At 41.1% G+C, this 12519-nt stretch overlaps 1 long non-coding RNA gene across 1 annotated transcript; it reads right to left on the reverse strand.

Annotated features, from left to right (window-relative positions):
* Positions 1-259: 259 nt before the first annotated feature.
* LOC122873024 lies at positions 260-12133 on the reverse strand. The gene is made up of 3 exons (XR_006377351.1): positions 11220-12133; positions 3775-3942; positions 260-316 (listed from the first exon to the last, which is right to left on the reverse strand). It is a non-coding gene; the product is annotated as an uncharacterized LOC122873024 (long non-coding RNA).
* Positions 12134-12519: the final 386 nt, after the last annotated feature.

A 12519-nucleotide genomic window follows, 5' to 3' on the forward strand; every position in this document is an offset into this window, starting at 1 on the left:
TGAAGAGGAAGGGAGACAGGGCAGTCCCCTGAGGGGCCCCAGTGTTGCTGACCACGCTGTCCGACACACAGTGCTGCAGACACACATGCTGTGGTCTGCCAGTCAGGTAGTCAACAATCCAGGACACGAGGGGGGCCTCCACCTGCATCGCTGCCAGCTTCTCCCCCAGCAGGGCTGGCCGGATGGTGTTGAAAGCACTGGAGAAGTCAAAAAACATGATCCTCACCGTGCTTGCCGGCTTGTCCAGGTGGGTGTGGATGCGGTTCAGCAGGAAGATGAAGGCGTCCTCAACTCCCAGCCAGGGCTGGTAGGCGAACTGAAGGAGAAAGAGTACAGTCTAGACCTGCTCTATAGGAAAAGTGCAATGAGATAACTTCTGTTATGAATTGGCGCTATATAAATAAAATTGAATTGAATTGAAAGTAAGAGAAATGGACAAGAATGGACAGACTCTTACATGTTAATTCCATCCATGGGCAGATCGTGGTGCTTATTTAAAGCGGCAATGTGAAGCGCCAATAACATTACAAGACAAACGTAGAAAATTGAGTCATCACAATTGAGAATGACTTCCGGATGGGAGCCGAAACGTCTTGATTCTGAAAACAGTGTCCAGATGACTACGACTGAAACCTTTTCTACGTTAGAACACTCCTGGATGAATGAGGGACTACACCGTATTACAATACAAAGCACAGAGCATCTTTTGAGCAAACATACCCACTGAAATCCGAACTGAGAGCACAGAAAATAAACGATCTAAGAGCCAATATGATCGATCCACCAGAAAGAGGACCGTCTGTATTTTTTATGGTATTTACCTTCAGGATTTCTAAATACCCTGGTATACCATAATACCTTTTTTGGGCGGGCCGCCCAGGTATATTAACGGCCGCCAAAGTATGTTTGGTGACCCAGTTTAGCATTTTTATTTTTTATTTTTTTATCCTTCCGAGAGAACGATGCCATCTGCTATTGATTAACTAGTAGACAATCTCCCCTTGCTCTACCCCTCCCGTGCGGTCTACTGACTAATTGCACATGCTCTGCAGAGAAACACAGAGAGTCTCCTGTTTAATGTAGGCCTACTTATGCCGTTGTTTTGTAAAAGCTTGTAAGTGTACCTATTGGTGTCGATGTCATTTGGTACCACGTTGGTTTCAATCGTTTTGATAGGCGACGAAATTAACAAGAAGCCTCCTCACACGGTATGTGTGCAGTAAGAGACGGAGGTGTAGGTGTGTGTGCACGTGTGTGTATGTGTGTGTGTGTGTGTGGGGGGGGGACTGAAGGGAAAATTTTCATTAGACAAATATAGCCTATATTGCGACAGTTGGAAAGTTAGATGGGAGAGACGAGTGCTCCCTTTGAGGAAACATTTTTGTGTTGGCACAGAATCCTACAGGTGAAGAGTCACACCAACCTTAAAAGTAGAGAGCTGGTGTTGATAAACGAGATAACACGATGTTGGTGATGTGGCGATACTTTGGCTACTTAAGCATATCGATGTATGAAAAAGACACATAGTGATGCTTTTTTCACATAAATAATAGAAGTTAATGTGATAAAATGTCTTGCAATAGTGTCCAGCCCTACTACAGAGAGAAAGTGATTAATGTAAGGGAAGTACATGTATGTCATGCCAAATGTCCCTTCTCATGTGTTTATGCCTTTATGTGAACAATCCCAGCTACACTACTGATGTAACAAAAAACAAAAAAACAACATTAAACATTAAAACAAAATTAAATCATAAATATAACAAGCGGCTACTGACATGTCCTCCTCTCATCTGTATCGATAGGAGTTCAGGTTTAGTCCACTCACAGAGACCTGTCATTTTCCTTAAACTTTATCTGTTCAGCTAATGTGACTTACGTTGGGGCGAACACCACATCCTCCTTTCAGTTTCATATGACTATACCCTGGCATAAGTGACAAATATGCTGGTTAAATGCATTATTCAGCCTAATTGCACTTCAATAAGGTTTTGTGTGTGAAAGAAATCTAAATTGATTCTATTTTGTTCATATATGAACTAAAATTATGATAGTAACTGAGTAGACTACATTTCCCAACTCCGCAAACTGCACCCTCTTTAACAAATCCAAATGCTTTTTTCCCCAATGTCTACAGTTTTAAAAATATAAAAGTCATTGACCACAACAGTCCCTTCTTCTGTAGTTTACGCTGATACCCATCAGTCTCAGTGATATTTATTGAAAGGAATATCATACATTTTAGCTCTCTGTTTGTTGCTTCTTATCCTCCTGTCTTTTTTTAAATTTTATTTTTTACATGCATCTGGCATAATTGAAATTAGATTTTTTTTTCTTTGATAAGATTATTGTATGTGAACATCGCTACCTTAGCAGTCAGTATATGTATTTATATGCTAGCAGGACTGAGAAAAGCGTACTCTCTGTCCACCAGGCTGTGACATCAACTGCAGGACCTCAATAGAGAGGTCAACAACACCCTCACGACAGTCCTTTTTTTCCCACTGCTCTGCCAGAAGCCTGGATGACTTCATCTGATTCAATGCATCTCTGCTATCTTGCCAACCCTCAACCTCTTACTGTAGGTTCAGCCTGGTTATGTCAACCACTCTTAAGACAACTGCAACCATTTCCCTCACCAGCTAAAAGCTGTAGTATGTAGATGGAAGGTAAGTCAATTCAAGTTCCCAATCATCTATTTTACTTCACAGAAGGTACTGTTTTAACTAGACACATTTGTTTTTGGATTTATTGTTACCAATAATCATGCTGGGGTATTCAAACAGTGTCCAACATAAATTGTTTTGCCTCTACTTGGGAGATTTGTGCAGGAAACAACTGCCTGCCAAAAACTCACAGTGCTCGACATTAGATAGTTAGCTACAGTATAAGTTGACGTTAGCTAGTGTTAGTGTTAGCGTAGTGTTGACCTAACATTAGTCATGTGTTTTCTTTCTGAAAACAAATCTCATAGTGGAGCACACCCGAAGGTCCTCCAAATAAAGCTATGGAGTTACCTTTGTGTGAGCTCGGACTGAACTGACTGGGATGTTTTGAGGACTGCTACCAACAGTCTGGATGAGCTCACAGAGACTGTGAAGTCCTGTGAAGACTGCTGTGTACCATTACACACCAGGGTGAGTTATGACAATGACAAACCCTGGTTCACAGCTAAACTCAGACAGCTAAGGTTGGAAAAGGAAGAAGCGTTCAGGAGTGGGGACAGGTTTAGGGAGTCAGGTTTGGGGAGTCAAAGTAAAGGTTTAGCAATACAGTGAGAGAAGCTAAACGACTGTACTCAGAAAGACTACAACACCCCTTCTCAGCCAACTCTGCTTCTCTCTGGAGGGGGCTCAGACAGACACCAAATACAAACCTAAAGTCCCACACTCCATTAACAACTCGCGCCTGGCTAACAAACTGAATGAGTTCTACTGTAGCTTTGAGAGACAATGGGACAGTCCTGACACCATCCCCTGTGACTCCATCCACCAGCTCCAGCCCACAACTGCCCACCAGAAGCTCCCCCCTCCCCTACTTCAACAATGACTCTCTCCATCCTTGAGAGGGACTCAACAGACTGTTCAGGAGGCAGAACCCCCGCAAAGCTGGGCCAGACTCTCTCCATCCACCCTGAAGCACTGCGCTGATCAGCTGTTTCTGATGTTCGTGGACATCTTAACACCTCACTGGAGACATGCCATGTGCCAGCCTGCTTCAAATCCTCCACCATCATCCCCATCCCCAAAAAAACAAGGACCAAACAACTACTTACCCATCGCCCTGACGTCTTTTGAGCGCCTTGTGATGTCCCACCTCAAATCCATCACAGATCCACTCCTGGGCCCCCTGCAGTTCGCCGATAGAGCCAACAGGTGTGTAGACGATGCAGTAAACATGGCCCTTCACTTCATCCTCCAGCACCTAGACTCCTCATGAACCTCTGCCAGGAATAATGGAAATGGGATAAATTTGACAATTTTTGCACTCATAAACTGCCTGAACTGTTTGCTTCAAGTGTTCATTTCTATGTGTAATATATATTGTGGTTAACACAGCCAGCAGTGAACTGGTTTCCTCTTAACAGAAAGATGGACACACTGCTTATGGAGACATATATTTCAGCTCCGCCTTCAACACTATCGTCCCGGCTCTGCTGCAGGACAAGCTCTCCCAGCTGTGTGCCTAACTCCACCTGCAGGTGGATCACAGACTTCCTATCCGTCAGGAGGCAGAACACGAGGATGGGGAAACATGTGTCTCAATCCCGGACCATCAGCACTGGTTCCCCCCAAGGTTGCGTTCTTTCCCCTCTGCTCTTCTCCTTGTATACCAACAGCTGCACCTCCAGTCAGCTGACCCCTCCCACCCTGGACACAAACTGTTTCAGTTCAGTTCCTTGTATGTGTAAACCTACTTGGCAATAAAGTTGATTCTGATTATAAAAAAACATCTGAGCGCTACACAGCAACAATGGCTGCAGGGATAAAGGATGAGTGTACAATCATGTCACAATTTTCAGATTTTTATATTAACGTGAGCACCGTAGCTGTTTAGCTCAACGCAGCTGGCTACATGGCTAGCTAGCCACAAGTACCTCAGCGAAGTGTCTCACGTTAGACTGCTATAAGTGATGACACCCTCAATAACAGTCATATTTTGGGTCTAAACACTATAATGAGCAGATTTACAGTAGTCCTGACCTTTAATTTACCTTCTACATGACACATTGCTAATATATTGGGATCCCACGTCCACTCCATTCTTAAAGAAGAGCAACCGTCTTTTCATAAGCGGACCAATCCGCCACTGGCCTGGACTGACCAGTGACTGGTCAATCAACTTGCCCTGCATTAACTTTGACTAGCCCCAGGCCATCAGTTATGTCAGACCCTGGGCCAACATCTTCATACTAGGGCTGTGACTAATGACTGCAATTACTGATTAATCTGATGATTCCCTACCATTTGGTCACCAAATAGCTTGTTTTGTCAACAACAATCCTTCACTCCAAAACCTAAAGATATTCAGTTAACTATTACATAAGGCAAAGAACAGTATCAAATCAAACAATTTAATGTTGGACAGTTAATCAGTTATCAAAATATTAAATCGACTAATTGAATAATCTTCTAATCATTTCGGCTTTACTTCAGACCTCATGAATGTGGATTTTGTAACTAGAAACCAACGGTATTTGGCATTTCATTACAGTGCATGGCAGATTTCAAGTATGATTAGTTACTCCATCACAATTTTCCACTACTTTAAGGTCAAAGTTCACTTCTCACTTTTTTCCATGGTGCTGCTGTCTTGCTTAATGCTTCTGGCAATTCTGATATATACTGCATGCAAGCAGTTTGCCTCTCCTGGTCCTACGTGTCTCTACCGCAAACCTTGCCAGAATATAATGAATGATGTGAAATTTGTGTGGCTTTAAGAGACTATTCTGCACATAAACAAGAGGGGTTTTGTGGAAAGATGTGAATTTGCAAATGTCCTGTAGTAGTATGTAAAGACGAGGCCACATTTGCAGAGCAGCCTGGTTGTTAATCAAAATCATGACATGACTGGAAGGTTTCATATTTGATCTTAATGACACTAAATTTCACCTCTGTCCATCACTGTCAGTGTCCATGGGGAAGCCACAGCATTTCCTGCTCCATGGGATACAAGGTTGATGCAGTGCTCTTGCCCCTTGATGAAATGCAGTTTCTAAGCATATTTAAATAAAGAAATTACTAATCACTGTGTGTAATGGGTAAAATCTTTCTTGCACTCACTTTCTTTGTAAATGTCTTTGTGCATCTAAAAAGAAACACAAAAATAGTGTTCAACCAAAAAGGAATGATACTAAGGTCTTGTCATGTACTGATATCTGAGTGAGGCACATGACTGTCTTAAATGATGCCATGATGAATCACACCATCACTCACTGTCTTTGGGTTCACTGACATGTGATGTTATCTGAAGGTGAGCAACTACTCAGTGACAGCAACTTCTGCACTGTTTTTTATTTTTATTTTACACCACTGCTTGAGCTACTTGTGTGGGAGTCAGAGCACCTTCTTAAACACTATTTATTGTCATGGTTTAATTTTCAGGTGATTAAAAGATTCAAGGCTACATTAGCTGCTGCTAACATAACATGCCTGAATCTCTGACCAAACTGTCGGTGGTTGAGTTGCATTGTGGCTAATGTGGGCGCCAGGTTTGGACAAGGAAGGAGAAAGCGTGGAATAATGGTTCTGGTTCTGCTGCATCAGTGTTTATCCTGTTTTCTGTCCACCATGATTCTGACAATGTCTTAACTCAATCCATTAATTCTCATGGATACATACTATCTGATTTATACAAACGGCATAGCCATATATATATATATAAAAACTTCATCCTTCACCCTCCGCGGGTGGTCTCATCCTTCGAGCTCGGGTCTTCCTTTGCTGTTCCTAGTACTGCACTCTTCTGGACCGAGATGTCTGGTGTTCTTCCAGGGATCTGCTGTAGCCACTCTTCCAGTTTGGGGGTCACTGCCCCGAGTGCTCCGATGACCACGGGCACCACTGTTGCCTTCACCTTCCAAGCCTTCTCCAGCTCTTCTCTAGTTATTGTCTGGTATTTCTCTAGTTTCTCATGTTCCTTTTTACTGATGTTGCCATCACTTGGTATTGCAACGTCAACCACAACGGCTTTCCTCTGCTGTTTGTCCACCACCACGATGTCTGTTTGGTTCGCCATTACCATTCTGTCAGTCTGAATCTGGAAGTCCCACAGGATCTTGGCTCGGTCATTCTCTACCACCTTTGGAGGTGTTTCCCACTTTGACCTCGGGGTTTCCAGTCCATACTCCGTGCAGATGTTCCTGTACACTATGCCAGCCACTTGGTTATGGCGCTCCATGTATGCTTTCCCTGCCGGCATCTTACACCCTGCAGTTATGTGCTGGATTGTCTCAGGGGTCTCTTTGCACAGCCTACACCTTGGGTCTTGTCTGGTGTGGTAGATCTGGGCCTCTATTGCTCTGGTGCTCAGGGCCTGCTCCTGTGCAGCCATGATGAGTGCCTCTGTGCTGTCATTCAGTCCGGCCCGCTCTAGCCATTGGTAGGATTTCTTGATATCAGCCACTTCAGTTATGTTCCGGTGGTACATCCCATGTAGGGGTTTGTCCTCCCATGATGGTCCCTCCTCCAGCACCTCTTCCTCTGTTCCCCATTGTCTGAGGCAATCACTGAACATGTCATCTGTTGAGGCCTTATCTTTGATGTACTTGTGGATATTGGATGTTTCATCCTGGATAGTGGCTCTCACACTCACCAGTTTGCACTGAAAAAACCATTCAGTGCAAAACTATTTTTGTTTGTACTTAGAATGCAGGAAGTATTAGTTTGGAAAAATGCAAGTAAAATGTTGTAATCAGAATCGGGTTCATTACCAAGTAGGTTTTCAAATACAAGGGATTTGCTTTGGTATTTTGGTACATAACAATAAACATAGCAAGAGAAAATAAAAAAAGATCATAAAAAAACAAGTACTACAAAAGTCAAGGAATATAAATAGAAAAATTGACATAAAAATATGAAACTTTATTATAAAAAGCATGTAAAATATATGTTTTTAGAATGAAAAAACTGTACAGTTTGTGCAAAATATTGATCAAGGAGCAAAAATTCACATTATGAATTATAAGGGATAAGGAATATGTGCAATGTACAGAGGTAATAGTCCGAAAGATATGCGTAATGTAATGCATTGAGACAGATGCGGAGACTGTATGTTAATGTAACATGTAGTGTCTATGGGAGGGAATAAGAGTCAGTATCAGTGGGGGTCCCGGGCCTTGTTGATGAGGCCAACTGCAGATGGGAAGAAATTATTGTTGTGGAGAGAGGTTTTGGTCCTGATAGACCGCAGCCTCCTGACAGAGAGGAGTGTCTGAAAGTTTGTGTCCGGGATATCGGCCATTGAAATGTCTGCCTTCTCTCGAATGTAATGGAACTAAATGGCACTCGGCTTGTGGTGCTCAAAGTGCCAAAAAAATACATTTGAAAAACTCAACAGCAGTGTCACTCTACAGAAATCATGACCCGGTTATCTAAGATAATCCACAGACCTTGTTGTGAGCATTTTCATGTAGGAACTATCGGTAGAAAGAAAATAGTTCCAAAACTCAGCAACTCACACCAAAACAATCTAGATGGATAAATAGCACTACTGGTAAGAAAAAAATACATATTTTTGATTTTGGGGTGAAGTGTCCCTTTAAGTACTTAATCAAAAGAAAGGCATAGAAATCTCGAAACCTTGGTAGGTAAGCAGAGAAGTACTTAATAAAGTAGCCTCCCATGTACTTCCAGGTTGGACAGAAAGGTGCTTGCTGTGCCCTTTGTCTTATAGCACCCGTTATGACCCCAGCTAGTGTGAGTGAATAACTGCAGGGCAGTCATAGCATTTCATTTAGAACTGTGAATGAAATCCTGTCGGTTCAATCAGCAGAATATGCTGCAATAAATGTACACAGACAGACAGACAGACAATACTTCAACTATAAATAACATGTGGGCAGCTTTTGCACACCTGGGAGGCAGGCATAGCATTAGGTGCAAAGGACAAGAACAGAACTGCCCAAAAAATGTCTGTGGTACATATAAAAAAAATAATACATTTATTCTGAGGTGGTGCTTAAGTGGAGGACCTCCATCAGGATTCACGGGGAGGCCTGATAAAGGTCAATCAGGAACCATACATACATGACCAAGGTACAGTTAACCAATCCCCTAATTGGTTCTACTATCAAAAAATCTAAAATGAACTTGATTATCATTAGAAATATCATTAATATGGTTTTAAGTGGATAGATAAACTGTAGGTTTTGACTGTAATTTATTCATAGATAGACAATGCAACAATATTGAGCTGTGAAGCAGATCATGGTGGGTTTAACACCTGTCAGCTGAAGAACAAGAATATTAATCTACAGTGCGTACTTCAAAATCACTTTCTATTCTATTTTTTTACTTTATTTTTATTATTATTATTTAGTGGGTTTAATTTTCCATCTTATGTTATGCATTCTATTATCTTTATTTTAATTTTATTTGTACTATTATTATCAAGAGGGTTTTATTTATCTATTTATATATCTTATTTTCCATCAATTATGGCATTATATCCCTGTTTTTATGTTCATTTTATGTCTTTCATGTCTTTCTCTGCTCATTCACTAATCTATACCATAGGCTGTATATGTATATTATTATACATAGTCAATGATCTACACACACGAGAGACAGCAAGAGGTGAGGATGGGAAGTCGAGCTGCCACAATGTACAAACAGGGAGTAGAATTTATTTTATTTTTTTTTGCCTTGTAGATACAGGCACAAGGGAAATTGTTAAAACTACAGTGAAATGCAAGCAACAAACTAGTAAATAACTTCTGTAGTTGGGCCAACATTATATTGAAGCATTACATAGAAAATAATAGGGGTGGCTGTTTTGACGTGTGTCATTTGGCGGCTGTGTGTTTTGGCCCTTAGTCTCCTCTTTTTAATAAATCTTTGATTCTAAAACCAAACAGCCTTCATCTAGGACCGGTTTCCAAATCACTTCTACTTCGAATTCTAAATACTCGGTATACCTCATAGTAAGCTAATTTCCTTTCCTTAGCCTAAGCCATACACAAACATGCAATCTGATTTCACCTCAACCTTTGAAATACTGTTCAAATAGAAATTTGCCAAGATAGTAACAATAAACCAAGTATCAAATATGCAGTACATTCTGGTCTCCCATTAAAACTTCAGTCAGACAGTCCACAATCTCTCAACTATATAAGGACAGTCAACAGTAGGGTACGGGGGTTTTCAGTGTGATCATTTCTTAAAAAACAGGGGCTCCTTTTCAGGAATAACATTTTTGGCTGGCCATCTGATAGTAAATTGTATGTTTTTGACTTGTGACAGTACAGGGAAAAAGTTTCTAGCTTCTTAGAATTTCTCATTTTACAGCTTCACTTTTTAAACCTAAAGGCAATGCCCTCATTGTTTACCAATCAAAGTTTCATTATCACTGCCAGAACCTGATCCCCCAGGCTCAAACGGTCACACACCTACAACTATTCTGTCTCTCGCCTTTGATAGCAGCCTTTAGTCAGACCTCTGAGATACAACAAAGTGTGCATCTTTGTGTCTAACTGTACAAATGAAATAAAAAACAACTGAACAAACTGAAATGTTTGCATTTCTCTGTTCTCCTTTGAGGTTCCCATTCTCCCTTTTGACCACATATAACATCATTACCATTTTTTGGATTATCACATTTAAGATATTATTAAATGGATTATCAGACAGACAGTCTCTTCCTATGAAGGAAAAAATCATACATCATGTGTTTTGGACTCAAGTGGGTTAATTTCTCGATCCAGAAAGTGCTTTGAATCTAAAAGCTTTATTCAAATAAAACATCATCACTCAACATCTGGTATTCAGAATGCTATGTCACCTGAAAATCAGGTGAGATTAATAATCAATCAAATAATAAACAAATTTAACTTGCTTGTTGTTTAGAGCTGCCAGTGCTACTATGTATCAAACACATACATATGTGGCATTTATAGTCAATTGCCTCTCTTGCCCCCTCAAGTGCCTTCTAAAAAGCCTTTGTTGATTAGCACATCTAACTATAAAGGAAGGAATTTCTGTATGTATGTCTGTCCTATAATTTTCTCGTCAACCATTCATCCGATCAACTTCACTCTTGGCGGGTGTATTGCTGAGGACTCAAGGGAGGGCAGTGTCGAATTTGGTGCAATTTGAACACAAGGCGCGTTTAATATTAATAAGCTTTTAATAAACAAGTGATCCAAGACTCTGTGCAGCTGTGGGGCGGGGCTTCAGGGCTCTGATAAATGCAGCCTGAGATCAGAGCTGTAGTCTACAGCAAGTCAGAGAAAAGTAAGTAGACGAAAAGTAGCGAAAACACATTTGGACACGCGACACGTTTAGTATTAATAAACTTAGTAATTAACTTTAAATAAACAAGTGAACAGCGAGCCACTCAGCTCTGTGCCTGAGCGCAGCGCAGCTCCAGAAGTAACCCGACATCACGCTGTGGTAGCCAATCTGGTGATCAGACCATTCAAACTGCTCCACAGTCAGCCTGAAATATCACTGAAACTAGTTCATGGAACAAACCATGATACCCTCCCAGTTATGTCCTTACTTGGTTTATTTCGTGTACCCAGCTTCGACGTCTGTGTCTGGCTTGCAGTCTATGCTGAAAAATAGCGATACCAAGAAGCTTCCTTTGGTTTGTGTTCATTTGTTTGAGAGAGACAGCGGTGGTCAAGCAACCTAGAGAGTGAATGGAAAGAGGTAGGGCCAGTAGTGAGAAAACCGGTGAATCAGAGGAATAAAACGTTATTTTCTGTTTCACAGTGGTTACGTTCTTAAGCACAAATAAACATGCCCACACCCCCACACACCACCACACAATCCTGTGGCTAATCGCTGCAACGCCTGATTTGGTCTGAATAAGCTCTTAAGGAAAGAGCTGAGTGTTGAAGCGGTGGCCGTCCTCTGCTGGAGTGGATCCATTCTCAGAATCTGGAAATTAATTTGGATTAGTGTGAGTGGATATTCTTACTCAGGATGAAATTTGATGACTTGGAAGTTGCATAGGGCCTAACTGGAAATGGCCTATTGTGTAAAATAGTCAAATAACGAAAAACTATTGAAAATATTGAGTATTAGTGTTTATTAGACCCTCAAGTGCCTGCATGAATTGGTATCACCAAAAAAATTGATTCAGATTTTTTGTAACTATACACCATTTATATTACTCAAAACATACGTAATACATGCAGAGCTTTACCAGCCTTTGAGCTAACTTGTTGTTGTTGTTTTTTACAGAAATGAATTACTCAATTAAAACAAATAAATAAATATACTATTCTAGGAAAACTACAAAATGCGAGACTTTTGTGGACGGTAAAATAAGACAGCAGATTTTTTTTTTCTCCAAACACTGAAACAAAACATGCACAGGGACCTGATGTTGGTACTCAACACATCCAAAAATGGTCTTCGCATGCAGAAAAGAGCGTAGTTCTACACCTTCTCTTGCAGCCAGCACCTCAACCTCCTTACTTCTCGACACTGAGGAAAAAACAGACATGACCCAAGTGTGAGAGAGTGGGTGAGCCAGGTAATTAAGACTGACATGACAGATCATTTAAGGCTTATAAACCACTTTCTCTCTATTGATGCCAGAAAGCTCTCCCACTCTATTTGTGGATTTATCATGAACATTCCTGGGTTTGTTCCCTCTCTCACCTAAAGGCTATGAAGATGCCCAGAAAAGAATTGCAACAAATCAGACATCCTCATTATTTGCACTGATATCACAGTGTCAAAGGTACAGCTATGACTCAGTCCACATTTAGCCCTCCCTAAATCATGTTTTTGGGACTTTGTCTTTACTTAGCATATTGTTGCTGTCCAGCAAAAACTGTATATCCTAG

Source organism: Siniperca chuatsi, linkage group LG3 (genome assembly GCF_020085105.1).
Source record: "Siniperca chuatsi isolate FFG_IHB_CAS linkage group LG3, ASM2008510v1, whole genome shotgun sequence".
Classification (NCBI taxonomy): Eukaryota; Metazoa; Chordata; class Actinopteri; order Centrarchiformes; family Sinipercidae; genus Siniperca; species Siniperca chuatsi.